Genomic DNA, 12,160 nt, shown 5'->3' with positions numbered 1-12,160 from the left:
AACACCATATAACACTGCTGGGGGTGCTTACAACTGTCATCTTCCATTCATATGGGGGGTTGAACCTTATAGAGAACCTGTTGCTGTAACTGCTGTAGAAGAGTTAGCTGGAGTTGGACTTTACTTGTTGTGTGTCTTACTTATAATCTATCTAAGACTTCCCTGTACAGGGTGACAACGCTGCTGTGTAATGTTCCTGCAGAATGATCAGGGTTGTCACCCTGTTACAGAAGGTGGTGAAATAACAGATCTACAGACAGGACCAACAGCTGATACAACTATGTTGCAGAGGGAACTCTGGGAATGCTAATGACAGATTGCATTACACATTCAGTTAGCAGACTTCCTGCTGTTGGTCTGATGTTTGAATTGTGTTCTGATATTTACTGTCCTGCTGTAAAAGGTGTAAATGATTGCCCACATGTTTCCTGTATAGCAGGGACTACAACCTCATATCAGGAATATTAGGATGGGTACTTACCCAAGGGGATCACCTTTTTGGATTTGGAAGAAACATTTCACATGGTTTGTTTCCATTAATGACACCGACAAAGGGAGTCTCACTTACTTCACTAACAATAGGAGAGCCAATCACAGGACAGTAACATTTCATGGTTTCTCAATGTAATTGCAGAATGTTTAATCCCCATTGGTCCAATGGATTCCTAGTCCTTCCAGATAACATTTGCTTCTTTTGTGGAAGGAGCACCCTAAAATGTCTTCCCTTCAATTCCACCCATAGCTGTACTTTAGGTTATGTTGCCCCTCCCCCCATATCTGTAAGGGAAACCTCAATTTCTCCCAATACTCCCCTGGCCTTCCAGTGATAAGAAACATTTTCTATGGACTGGAGCTGCTTTATGCAGTGAGCCCTTCATAGACGGGATGGGGAATCTAAGATACGTAAGATGAACCGGTGTACTGGAGTCATGGATCAGATAACCAATGACACCATTGATGTTATAGCAGAGCTGACAGCAGAAGTGGCTCCACCACCTAAGATGGAGTCACAGAACTGCATGGCAGCTGACTATCTCTTGGCAGACCAAGGTGGAGTCTACAAATGATGTCAGATAGAGAGTGTTGTACGTTTATATTAGATCATGAGGATCTCAGATGGAGATATCTACACAAGGTAAAGGAGTTCCAACAGGAACCTGGGTGGGAGGAGGTGGGATCCAATGTTTTGGGTGGGTTTAGTTGGAACCTGGTTGAGTAATATGGTGGGTTTGCTTCTTAAGCCATTAGTTGCTATCATAGTTTTGATTTGGAAATGTTATATATTGCTGTATTTTCTTTCACTGCCAGAGTTTATTTTGCTTTTGTATTTAGTTAAATTCACATTTTAGGCCATATGATTAGTTAAACACCCAAACATTTCTTTTATTTTCTGAAAGCAGAGACTCTGGAGAATATAATGGTGGTAGTTGCCATTTTTCATGTCACAGAATATTAGTACAGCTGTTTATCAAATACATATTTTCTGTAAAAAAGATAATGTTAGTGCACAAAGAACACAATATATGACCCAATTTGTTTGGTGAAATATAAAATATGGGGTTGGCATCAAGTATATAGATACCAAACATGTCAAACTTTACAAACTGTGCGTACTTGTGAAATGGTGACAAACTTCAGTACCAAAAATTGTTCAAAGGTGACGCTTTAAGAGCCTTTATAGGTTATCAGTTCAGATAGTTATCCGTGAACGATGTCCTCAGAATGATTGTTCTCACTCTCACTTGTGCAATGATATGTAAAATGTGTCGTATAATTTTGTTTTGTGTTTTTTAAAAATTTTTTATAGGGTTTAATTGTTTTTCAACTCTTTTTTCACCTAACATGGCTTCTGTCATATATGGGGTTGATAGCTCCCCGTGATACATATTTCTGGTCACAGGTCCTTTTTAAAGAGACATCAGAACATTATTAGACCCCCAATGTCACCTCTGTACCCCGAGAAAGATGTTCAAGCACAGATCATGCCTAATCAGCTCCTTCCCAAACCATAGTGACTGGAGAATGACAGCGCTGAACCCAGAAATGACATAATCTCCCACCTCCCACATCCATTCACTGAAGGGGAGATCAGAGATCAGATGTTTGCTGATCTCCTTCTGCTCTCACCACTGACACCCACCATGCGTGTCTTGGGCTTGCAGGAGGGACAGCTGAGCCCGGTATACATGGCGGGGGGGAGGACCTTCAGTGTGGCTGAATCACTTCCACCAGAAAGCCGACAGTCGGCCTAACAAATGTAGACAACCCCCGGGTGCTGTAGCTATAAGGCCGTGCTGCTGCTGATGGAAACCTTACATTGGCCGGAGTGAAAGGGTTCCACTAATGTACATCTGCCAAATCTGTATGTGAGGAGACCATAGAAGCAGCATTAGAAAGAAATGTGAGCATGGCTTCAGTCAGGCGATGGTCCTGGTGGTCATGGTCTTGTTCTCCTTCAGGTCCTCTCACCTTGTAGATGGTGACATGGACTTGTGTGGGAATGAGTAGGAGGGGCTCCGGGTTCTCTTGTACCCAGTCAGCTTGTTATGGATAAAAGATGAAAGTGTCTTCTGGGAATTTACAGGGATTTGGATGTTTAGAGGGTCACATAAGTGGGCGGGGCTGGTATTAATGAGGGGTGTGTCATATGTTAATCAGTTTTTTAGAATAGATTATATAAATGGTATAAATAGATCAACAATTTATCTCTTTTCTTCTGTTGTTAAAGTGTCACATATATATGATTAATAAAGTTGAATTATAATTTCATCACACAATACCGTGGTCTGGGTTCTTCTACAACACATCCCCCCAAATATGTCCTCTTCCAGTTATTGGGGTCTGGTGGAATGGGACACCAGCTGATGGTATCTCTTAGGCCCCTTGTACATGGGGGGTCCAGCCCCTGTGGGTGCAATGCTGCCATTATAATACACCTGGTAGGCACAGGTACAGCGTCCAGCCCCGCTGCCTGCAGCCTGTCAAAGTCTACACTACAGCTGGACGGGGCTCAATGCTGCACCACGTTTACCTCGTGTTTAGGGGGCTCCGTGTTCAGGGAGAAATGACCGCCATCCTGATCAGACAAAGCATAAAGAAGATGTAGGCAGGTGCAGTCTGCTTCTTCTACTGTAGGGGGCACCCAACCAGGGGGACATCCCAGCCTGGAGAGGAAGTCGGGGGACATTTGGTTTCTCTGTGGTTTCCCGGTTCCTGGAGACTGTGTGGAATGAAGGGGTCCATGGAGACCTGGAGACATTTTTAATTCTTTTGTTTACATGTTTTAAAAATAATTTATACCTTAAAATTACTTAAATCCCCAAATATTATATATATTTCTTCACAACAGCAGACACACTAGAGGATAAATTGTTAGTAGTTCTGATGTTTTATGAGTTTTATTATTTTACACAATATTAGTGCAATGATTTATGAAAGGTACAATTTCAGTTAAAAATACAGCAGATGAGAATTCAGAGAAAGCTCCACCCTCATTCATTCTCCACCAATCAAGGATCTCACTGCAGTTACCCAGTCACAGTGGGCATGATTTCCTTGACATCCATCATTGGTGTCAGTGAGATAAATAAGCCCCATTGTTGGTGTCAGTGATATAAAATAAGCCCCATTGTTGGTGTCAATGAGATAAATAAGCACCATTGTTGGTGTCAGTGAGATAAAATAAGTTCCATTGTTGGTGTCAGTGAGATAAAATAAGTCCCATTGTTGGTGTCAGTGAGATAAAATAAGTCCCATTGTTGGTGTCACTGAGATAAAATAAGCTTCATTGTTGGTGTCAGTGAGATAAAACAAATGCCATTGTTGGTGTCAGTGAGAATAAAGTGTACCCCCAGCCCAGCATTGGTGGTCAGTGGTGGTACTTACCTGATCCCACCCTCCCTCTGCCTCTCTGCTGATGTCACAATTATACTTTCACTGTAGGATAGGAGATGACGGTTCCCACCAGTCGGGTATAATTGCAGTGCCTGGTGATGGAACACAGAGAGTGTTCCAGAGTCATCACCTCACTGCCACTCTGAAGAGTCCTGGAACCTGCCAGACATGGACATGAACATTCCAGAACACTTGGAAACAACAACAAGGTTCAAACTATGAGACATTTCTTAGAGCTGCAGTTCCTCTGAGCTCCACCACATGGTGAGCACCCTTCTACCCAGACAGGAAGTGATGTCAGGTACAGACAGGAAGTGATACCAGTTACAGACAGAAAGTGATGACAGGTACAGATGGGAAGTGATGTCAGGTACAGATGGGAAGTGATGTCAGGTACAGACGGGAAGTGATGTCAGGTATAGACGGTAAGTGATGTCAGGTACAGACAGAAAGTGATGCCAGGTACACATGAGAAGTGATGTCAGGTACACATGGGAAATGATGTTTGGTACATACAGGAAGTGATGTCAGGTACAGACAGGAAGTGATGTCAGGTACAGACAGCAAGCTCTGGGTGAGAGGTGATTCAGGAGGAAGTAGAGAGGAGACATTGCTTTGTCTCCCAGCAGACAGAGGGTGTCAGTAATGAGGCTCCACCTGATGCTGGCTGCTGGGAAGGTATATAATCCCCTTGTAGTTTTCATCAGTGCCTCAGTGTTCTGCCTGTGAGCTGCTTCCCTGCTGGATCCTGCGTCCTGTATCTTGTATACTTTCCCCTGATTCTGGTTTCCTGCATCCTGTTCCCCCATCTCTGCTCCCGATTCCCAGTCCCGGGTCTGCCCGGTGTATGTCAGCTTCCCTCCATTTGTACACAGTGTATTATAGTCAGGTTGTTGGGTTGGTTATTTGCTGTCACATTTATTTGTCACTTTTGCTTTGTTTATGGTCTGTGGGTGTCGGAGGGTGTCGTGTCCATTAGTAAACTCCACTTAAAGCGATTGTAAAGGCAACATTTTTTTTCTTTTAAAACAAACATGTCATACTTACTGCTGTGTGTGATGGGTTTGCACAGAGCAGCCTGGATCCTCCTCTTCTCGGGTCCCCCACAGGTGCTCCTGGCCCCTCCTTCCTGTTGAGTGCCCCCACAGCAAGCAGCTTGTTATGGGAGTAATTTAGTCCGGACTAAGTGTCCGATGATTATCTGTTCCTGTCCTAATTAATCATGCTAGCTCTTTAGTGCACACATATGAAGAAAGCCACACTGACACACGTGTAGTCTGTGAAAACTTCTAGTTTATTGGAATGAAAAGGTGAGTTTATATATGCAAGATAATGCAAGGGTGGTGAGCAGTGTTACTGGGCTACGTATACGCTTCTAATTGGTCATGTCCATACCAGGCAAACTTCCTTCAGGGCTCGTGGTGATCTCCTCTTAGGTGTTATCTTGGAAAGAAAATATTTTTGTTCTTCAAGTTCACTCGATGGGAGGGATTGCCAAGCAGCCATTTTTTGAGCAAGGATTTCTTAAAGTACCACAAAGCCCAGCAGGGAAAAGATATACACACATATATATATATATTCATACAAAGCATTTAGAAAAATAAAAAGTATAAAAGTAGATATGTATAGAAAAATGTAATTATTCAACAGGAAACCAAATAGGCATTTTACCATATCCATCACAGGGGCATCCAAGCAGGCTCGAGAGCGAGCCACTGCTCTGTGTCCACAGAGTCCCCTCTCCCTCCTCCTTGGCTCACTAGATGTGATTGACAGCATCAGGAGCCAATGGCCCCTGCTCCTGCCTCAGCCAATGAGGAGGGAGAGTCCCCAGACTGCTGAGGATCTTGTGCACATTGCTGGATCAGGATGGGGCTCAGGTGAGTATTGGGGGGGCTGCTGCACAGAGAAGGGTATTTACCTTCATATATAGAATGTATGGAGGTAACAAACCTTCTGACTTTACACCCCCTGTAATCACACTCCTCCTACTCCATCTTATTCCACATTTCATAGGCATAGCCCACCGATCTGGTCATCCCTGCTGTCGCTGGATACCTGCATTCCTTACAAGGGTTTATATTCTTCACCAGTGTACTCTGTATACCGGGCTGTATACCACAACATCCTGACCATTGTACTATGCATGCTGGGCAGTATATGACATACTCCTGACCACTGCACAATATACACAGGGCAGTATATGACATGTTCCTGACCACTGCGCTCTGTACACAGGCCTAAGATATACTCCTGACCACTGCACAATATATACAGGGCAGTATATGACATGTTCCTGACCACTGCGCTCTATACACAGGGCAGTTTATGAAATGTTCCTGACCACTGCGCTCTGTACACAGGCCTAAGATATAATCCTGACCACTGTACACAAGGCTGTATATGACATATTCATGGCCACTGTGCTCTATACACAGGGCTGTATCTGATATACTCCTGACCACTGCACTCTGTACACAGGGCTGTATATGACATACTCCTGACCACTGCACTCTGTACACAGGCCTAAGTTATAACACTGACCACTGCACTCTGTAGACAGGGCTGTATATGATATAATCTTGACCACTGCACTCTGTACACAGGGCTGTATATGATATACTCCTGACCACTGCACTCTGTACACAGGGCTGTATATGATATACTCCTGGCCACTGCACTCTGTACACAGGGCTGTATATGATATAATCTTGACCACTGCACTCTGTACACAGGGCTGTATATGATATACTCCTGACCATTGCACTCTGTACACAGGGCTGTATATGATATACTCCTGACCACTGCACTCTACACAGGGCTGTATATGATATAGTCCTGACCACTGCACTCTGTACACAGGGCTGTATATGATATACTCCTGAACATTGCCTCTGTACACAGAACTAAGATATAAACCTGACCATTGCACTCTGTACAAAGGGCTGTACATGACAGGTTCCTGACCTCTACACTCTGTACACGGGCCTAAGATGTACTCCTGACCACTGCACTCTGTACACAGAGCTGTATATTATGTGCTCCTGAACACTGAACTCTGTATGATGGGCTGTACATGACATGTTCCTAACCACTACATTCTTTTTTCTGAGCCGTGTATGACATGTTCCTGACCGATGACCATTTCTAAATGCTGGGCTGTATAAGACATGATCTTACCCACTGTGCCCTGTACATGACATACTACTTCTGACTACTTCACTCTGTATAGGGACTGTATATCATATACTCCTGACCACTACACTCCTCGATGTAAATCACATACTCCTGACCAGTACACTCTGTACTCTGGGGTGTAAATCACATACTCCTGACTAGAGATGAGCGAAGTATTCAAAAATTCGATTCGACTGATTCGGCGAATTCGTGGAAAAATTTCGATTCGAGTCGAATATATTCGCTGTGAATTTAACTTAAAAAAGGGTGTTTCTAGACTTCAGAGAGACTTAATATTAGTGCTGAACACTGTACCTTTAATTTAAATGCCCTTGGAGTCTGCTGGGGAAGAGAAATAATACTGTCAGGCAGTATGACATGCAGATGAGTGCCGTCGATCTTAGAATCACCACACACTTCACTCATTTGGCCAGTCACGGGGCCAAAACCAGAGTGTGGAGCCACAGTGTGGCGGTGGAGGCAGCAGCAATGGGAGGCCATACAGCACCCTATGACAAAAATGGAAACCACCAGCAGTGTGAGGAGACCTGAAAGTGGCACATGGCAGAGTGTGGCGATAGAGACAGCAGCAATGGGAGGCCGTACAGGGACCCATGACACACTCTGGACCTGGCAGCAGCATGAGGAGGCGGTACAGGGGCCCATGGCAGATTACGGGCCTGGCAGCAGCATGAGGATTCGGTACGGGGGCCCATGGCAGATTACAGGCCTGGCAGCAGCAATGGGAGGCCGTACAGGGACCCATGACACAATCTGGACCTGGCAGCAGCATGGGGAGGCGGTACAGGGGCCCATGACAGATTACGGGCCTGGCAGCAGCATTTGGAGTCGGTACGGGGGCCCATGACACACTCTGGACCTGGCAGCAGCATGAGGAGGCAGTACAGGGGCGCATGACAGATTACGAGCCTGGCAGCAGCAACTTGGACAGGAGGACGTTCAGTTTCTGCACCGTCTGGTGCGTGCTCGCAAACTGTTGTCTCTTGGAAACGGATTCCAAGAAAGACTGCTGACGGAATCCGTGAAGAGGAGTAGCAGGAGAAGGAGCATCTGAACGAGCGGAATATGCCAACAAGCGACAACAGGGGCCCATGACAGATTACGGGCCTGGCAGCAGCATGAGGAGTCGGTACGGGGGCCCATGGCAGATTAGGGGCCTGGCAGCAGCTATGGGAGGCCCGTAATCTGCCAGCACCCTATGACAAAAAATGGAACCCACCAGCAGTGTGAGGAGACCTGAAAGTGGCACATGGCAGAGTGTGGCGATGGAGACAGCAGCAATGGGAGGCCGTACAGGGACCCATGACAGACTCTGGACCTGGCAGCAGCATGAGGAGGCGGTATAGGGGCCCATGGCAGATTAGGGGCCTGGCAGCAGCTATGGGAGGCCCGTAATCTGCCAGCACCCTATGACAAAAAATGGAATACACCAGCAGTGTGAGGAGACCTGAAAGTGGCACATGGCAGAGTGTGGCGATGGAGACAGCAGCAATGGGAGGCCGTACAGGGACCCATGAGAGACTCTGGACTTGGCAGCAGCATGAGGAGGCGGTATAGGGGCCCATGGCAGATTAGGGGACTGGCAGCAGCTATGGGAGGCCCGTAATCTGCCAGCACCCTATGACAAAAAATGGAACACACCAGCAGTGTGAGGAGACCTGAAAGTGGCACATGTTTGGGGCATGATTCATGGCGGATTTAGTCAGTTGTGTCAGGAACTGGTGGTTTGAAATCCAGACTAATCCACGCCTGATTCATTTTCACAAACGTCAGTCTCTCCACACTTTGGGTGGACAGTTGTGTCCTCCGCGGAGTTGCAATACCTCCTGCCGCACTAAACACGCGCTCCGATGCCACGCTACTGGCCGGGCATGACAGCCTTTCAAGGGCAAATTCAGCTAGTTGGGGCCAAAGGTCAAGTTTCGTTGCCCAGTAGTCAAGGGGATTGTCTACCTCGGTTGGCAGGGTGCTGTCCAAGTAGGCCTAAGCCTGTTGTTTGAGGTCCTGCTCCAGGTCCACCTGATGCTGCTGCTGCGGCTGGTTAGTAGTTTCCTCACTGCGCTGGTGAAGAAAGCTACTCATCATCGACTGCAGACTGAGGCAGCCGCTGCTGTAGGAGCTGCCACTGCTCCTACCACCCCACCCCTCCCCTGCTGCCATGGCAGCGGAACGCGAGCGCACAGGGCCCACAGTGTCTGAGGATGGACGTTGGCGCACAAAGGCAGAGACCAACTGACTACATAGGTGGTTTTTATAGTACGTTATTTTGGCCTCCCTCTCAGCAGGTGTGAAAAAGGCCACCATTTTTGAACGGTAGCGAGGGTCCAACAAGGTGGACAGCCAAAAGTCATCCCTCTGTCTGATGGTTATTATTCGGCTGTCGCTACGCAAGCAACCGAGCATGCTATGGGCCATTTGTGCCAAGGAATGCGAGGGACTCCCTGCCTCCATCTCCACAGCATACTGCCACGGTGCGTCTGGGTCCTCTGTCTCCTCCTCCTCCTCCTCTACCAGATGCTCCTGCTCCTCCACTCCTGTCCGCTGAGTGGAAAAACCACCCATTTCACTCAATAATTCCTGAGCACCAATGTCCTCCTCTACCTCCTCCTCTTCTTCCTGTCCTGCCCCCACAGGGGTCATGTGGCGTTGAGATCTGTGCGCCACGTCTACCGCACCCTGACCAGCCATTGTTAACAGCATTTGTTCCAGGACGTGCAACAGAGGAATGACGTCGTTCATCCCATAGTCCTGGCGACTCACGAATAGCGTGGCCTCCTCAAAGGGCCTGAGCAAGCGCAGGTGTCACGCATGAGCTGCCAATGGCTGACATCTAAGTTACACAGGGAGTACCTTTATCCGCTTTTAACATCAGGAAATCGGTGATGGCCTTTCGCTGTTCGTAAAGGCGGTCTAACATATGTAGGGTTGAATTCCACTTTGTTGCAACGTCACAGCATGAGGAGTCGGTACGGGGGCCCATGGCAGATTACGTGCCTGGCAGCAGCAATGGGAGGCCCGTAATCTGCCAGCACCCTATGTCAAAAAATTCAACACACCAGCAGTGTGAGGAGACCTGAAAGTGGCACATGGCAGAGTGTGGCTATGGAGACAGCAGCAATGGGAGGCCGTACAGGGACCCATGACACACTCTGGACTTGGCAGCAGCATGAGGAGGCGGTATAGGGGCCCATGGCAGATTAGGGGCCTGGCAGCAGCAATGGGAGGCCCGTAATCTGCCAGCACCCTATGTCAAAAAATTCTACACACCAGCAGTGTGAGGAGACCTGAAAGTGGCACATGGCAGAGTGTGGCGATGGAGACAGCAGCAATGGGAGGCCGTACAGGGACCCATGAGAGACTCTGGACCTGGCAGCAGCATGAGGAGGCGGTATATAGGGGCCTATGGCAGATTAGGGGCCTGGCAGCAGCTATAGGAGGCCCGTAATCTGCCAGCACCCTATGTCAAAAAATTCTACACACCAGCAGTGTGAGGAGACCTGAAAGTGGCACATGGCAGAGTGTGGCGATGGAGACAGCAGCAATGGGAGGCCGTACAGGGACCCATGAGAGACTCTGGACCTGGCAGCAGCATGAGGAGGCGGTATATAGGGGCCTATGGCAGATTAGGGGCCTGGCAGCAGCTATAGGAGGCCCGTAATCTGCCAGCACCCTATGTCAAAAAATTCTACACACCAGCAGTGTGAGGAGACCTGAAAGTGGCACATGGCAGAGTGTGGCGATGGAGACAGCAGCAATGGGAGGCCGTACAGGGACCCATGACAGACTCTGGACCTGGCAGCAGCATGAGGAGGCGGTATATAGGGGCCTATGGCAGATTAGGGGCCTGGCAGCAGCTATGGGAGGCCCGTAATCTGCCAGCACCCTATGTCAAAAAATTCTACACACCAGCAGTGTGAGGAGACCTGAAAGTGGCACATGGCAGAGTGTGGCGATGGAGACAGCAGCAATGGGAGGCCGTACAGGGACCCATGAGAGACTCTGGACCTGGCAGCAGCATGAGGAGGCGGTATATAGGGGCCTATGGCAGATTAGGGGCCTGGCAGCAGCTATGGGAGGCCCGTAATTTGCCAGCACCCTATGTCAAAAAATTCTACACACCAGCAGTGTGAGGAGACCTGAAAGTGGCACATGGCAGAGTGTGGCGATGGAGACAGCAGCAATGGGAGGCCGTACAGGGACCCATGACAGACTCTGGACCTGGCAGCAGCATGAGGAGGCGGTATATAGGGGCCTATGGCAGATTAGGGGCCTGGCAGCAGCTATAGGAGGCCCGTAATCTGCCAGCACCCTATGTCAAAAAATTCTACACACCAGCAGTGTGAGGAGACCTGAAAGTGGCACATGGCAGAGTGTGGCGATGGAGACAGCAGCAATGGGAGGCCGTACAGGGACCCATGAGAGACTCTGGACCTGGCAGCAGCATGAGGAGGCGGTATATAGGGGCCTATGGCAGATTAGGGGCCTGGCAGCAGCTATAGGAGGCCCATAATCTGCCAGCACCCTATGTCAAAAAATTCAACACACCAGCAGTGTGAGGAGACCTGAAAGTGGCACATGGCATGAGACACTGTGGACCTGGCAGCAGCATGAGGAGGCGGTATATAGGGGCCCATGGCAGATTAGGGGCCTGGCAGCAGCTATGGGAGGCCCGTAATCTGCCAGCACCCTATGTCAAAAAATTCAACACACCAGCAGTGTGTGAGGAGACCTGAAAGTGGCACATGGCAGAGTGTGGCGATGGAGACAGCAGCAATGGGAGGCCGTACAGGGACCCATGACAGACTCTGGACTTGGCAGCAGCATGAGGAGGCGGTATATAAGGGCCTATGGCAGATTAGGGGCCTGGCAGCAGCTATAGGAGGCCCGTAATCTGCCAGCACCCTATGTCAAAAAATTCAACACACCAGCAGTGTGAGGAGACCTGAAAGTGGCACATGGCAGAGTGTGGCGATGGAGACAGCAGCAATGGGAGGCCGTACAGGGACCCATGAGAGACTCTGGACCTGGCAGCAGCATGAGGAGGCGGTATATAGGGGCCTATGGCAGA

The 12,160-nt window shown here is 48.5% G+C and overlaps 1 protein-coding gene across 1 annotated transcript in view; it reads left to right on the top strand.

Moving 5' to 3' along the window:
* Window positions 1–12,160, top strand: part of LOC149461864 (uncharacterized) — a 309,357-nt gene that overhangs the window by 163,650 nt on the left and 133,547 nt on the right. The gene's annotated exons all lie outside the window — the stretch shown is intronic.

Source organism: Staurois parvus, unplaced genomic scaffold, assembly GCF_062004578.1.
Source record: "Staurois parvus isolate SC_StPar_1 unplaced genomic scaffold, SC_StPar_1.0 ptg000191l, whole genome shotgun sequence".
In the NCBI taxonomy this organism is placed as follows: domain Eukaryota; kingdom Metazoa; phylum Chordata; class Amphibia; order Anura; family Ranidae; genus Staurois; species Staurois parvus.
This window is presented reverse-complemented; position numbering and strand designations above follow the sequence as displayed.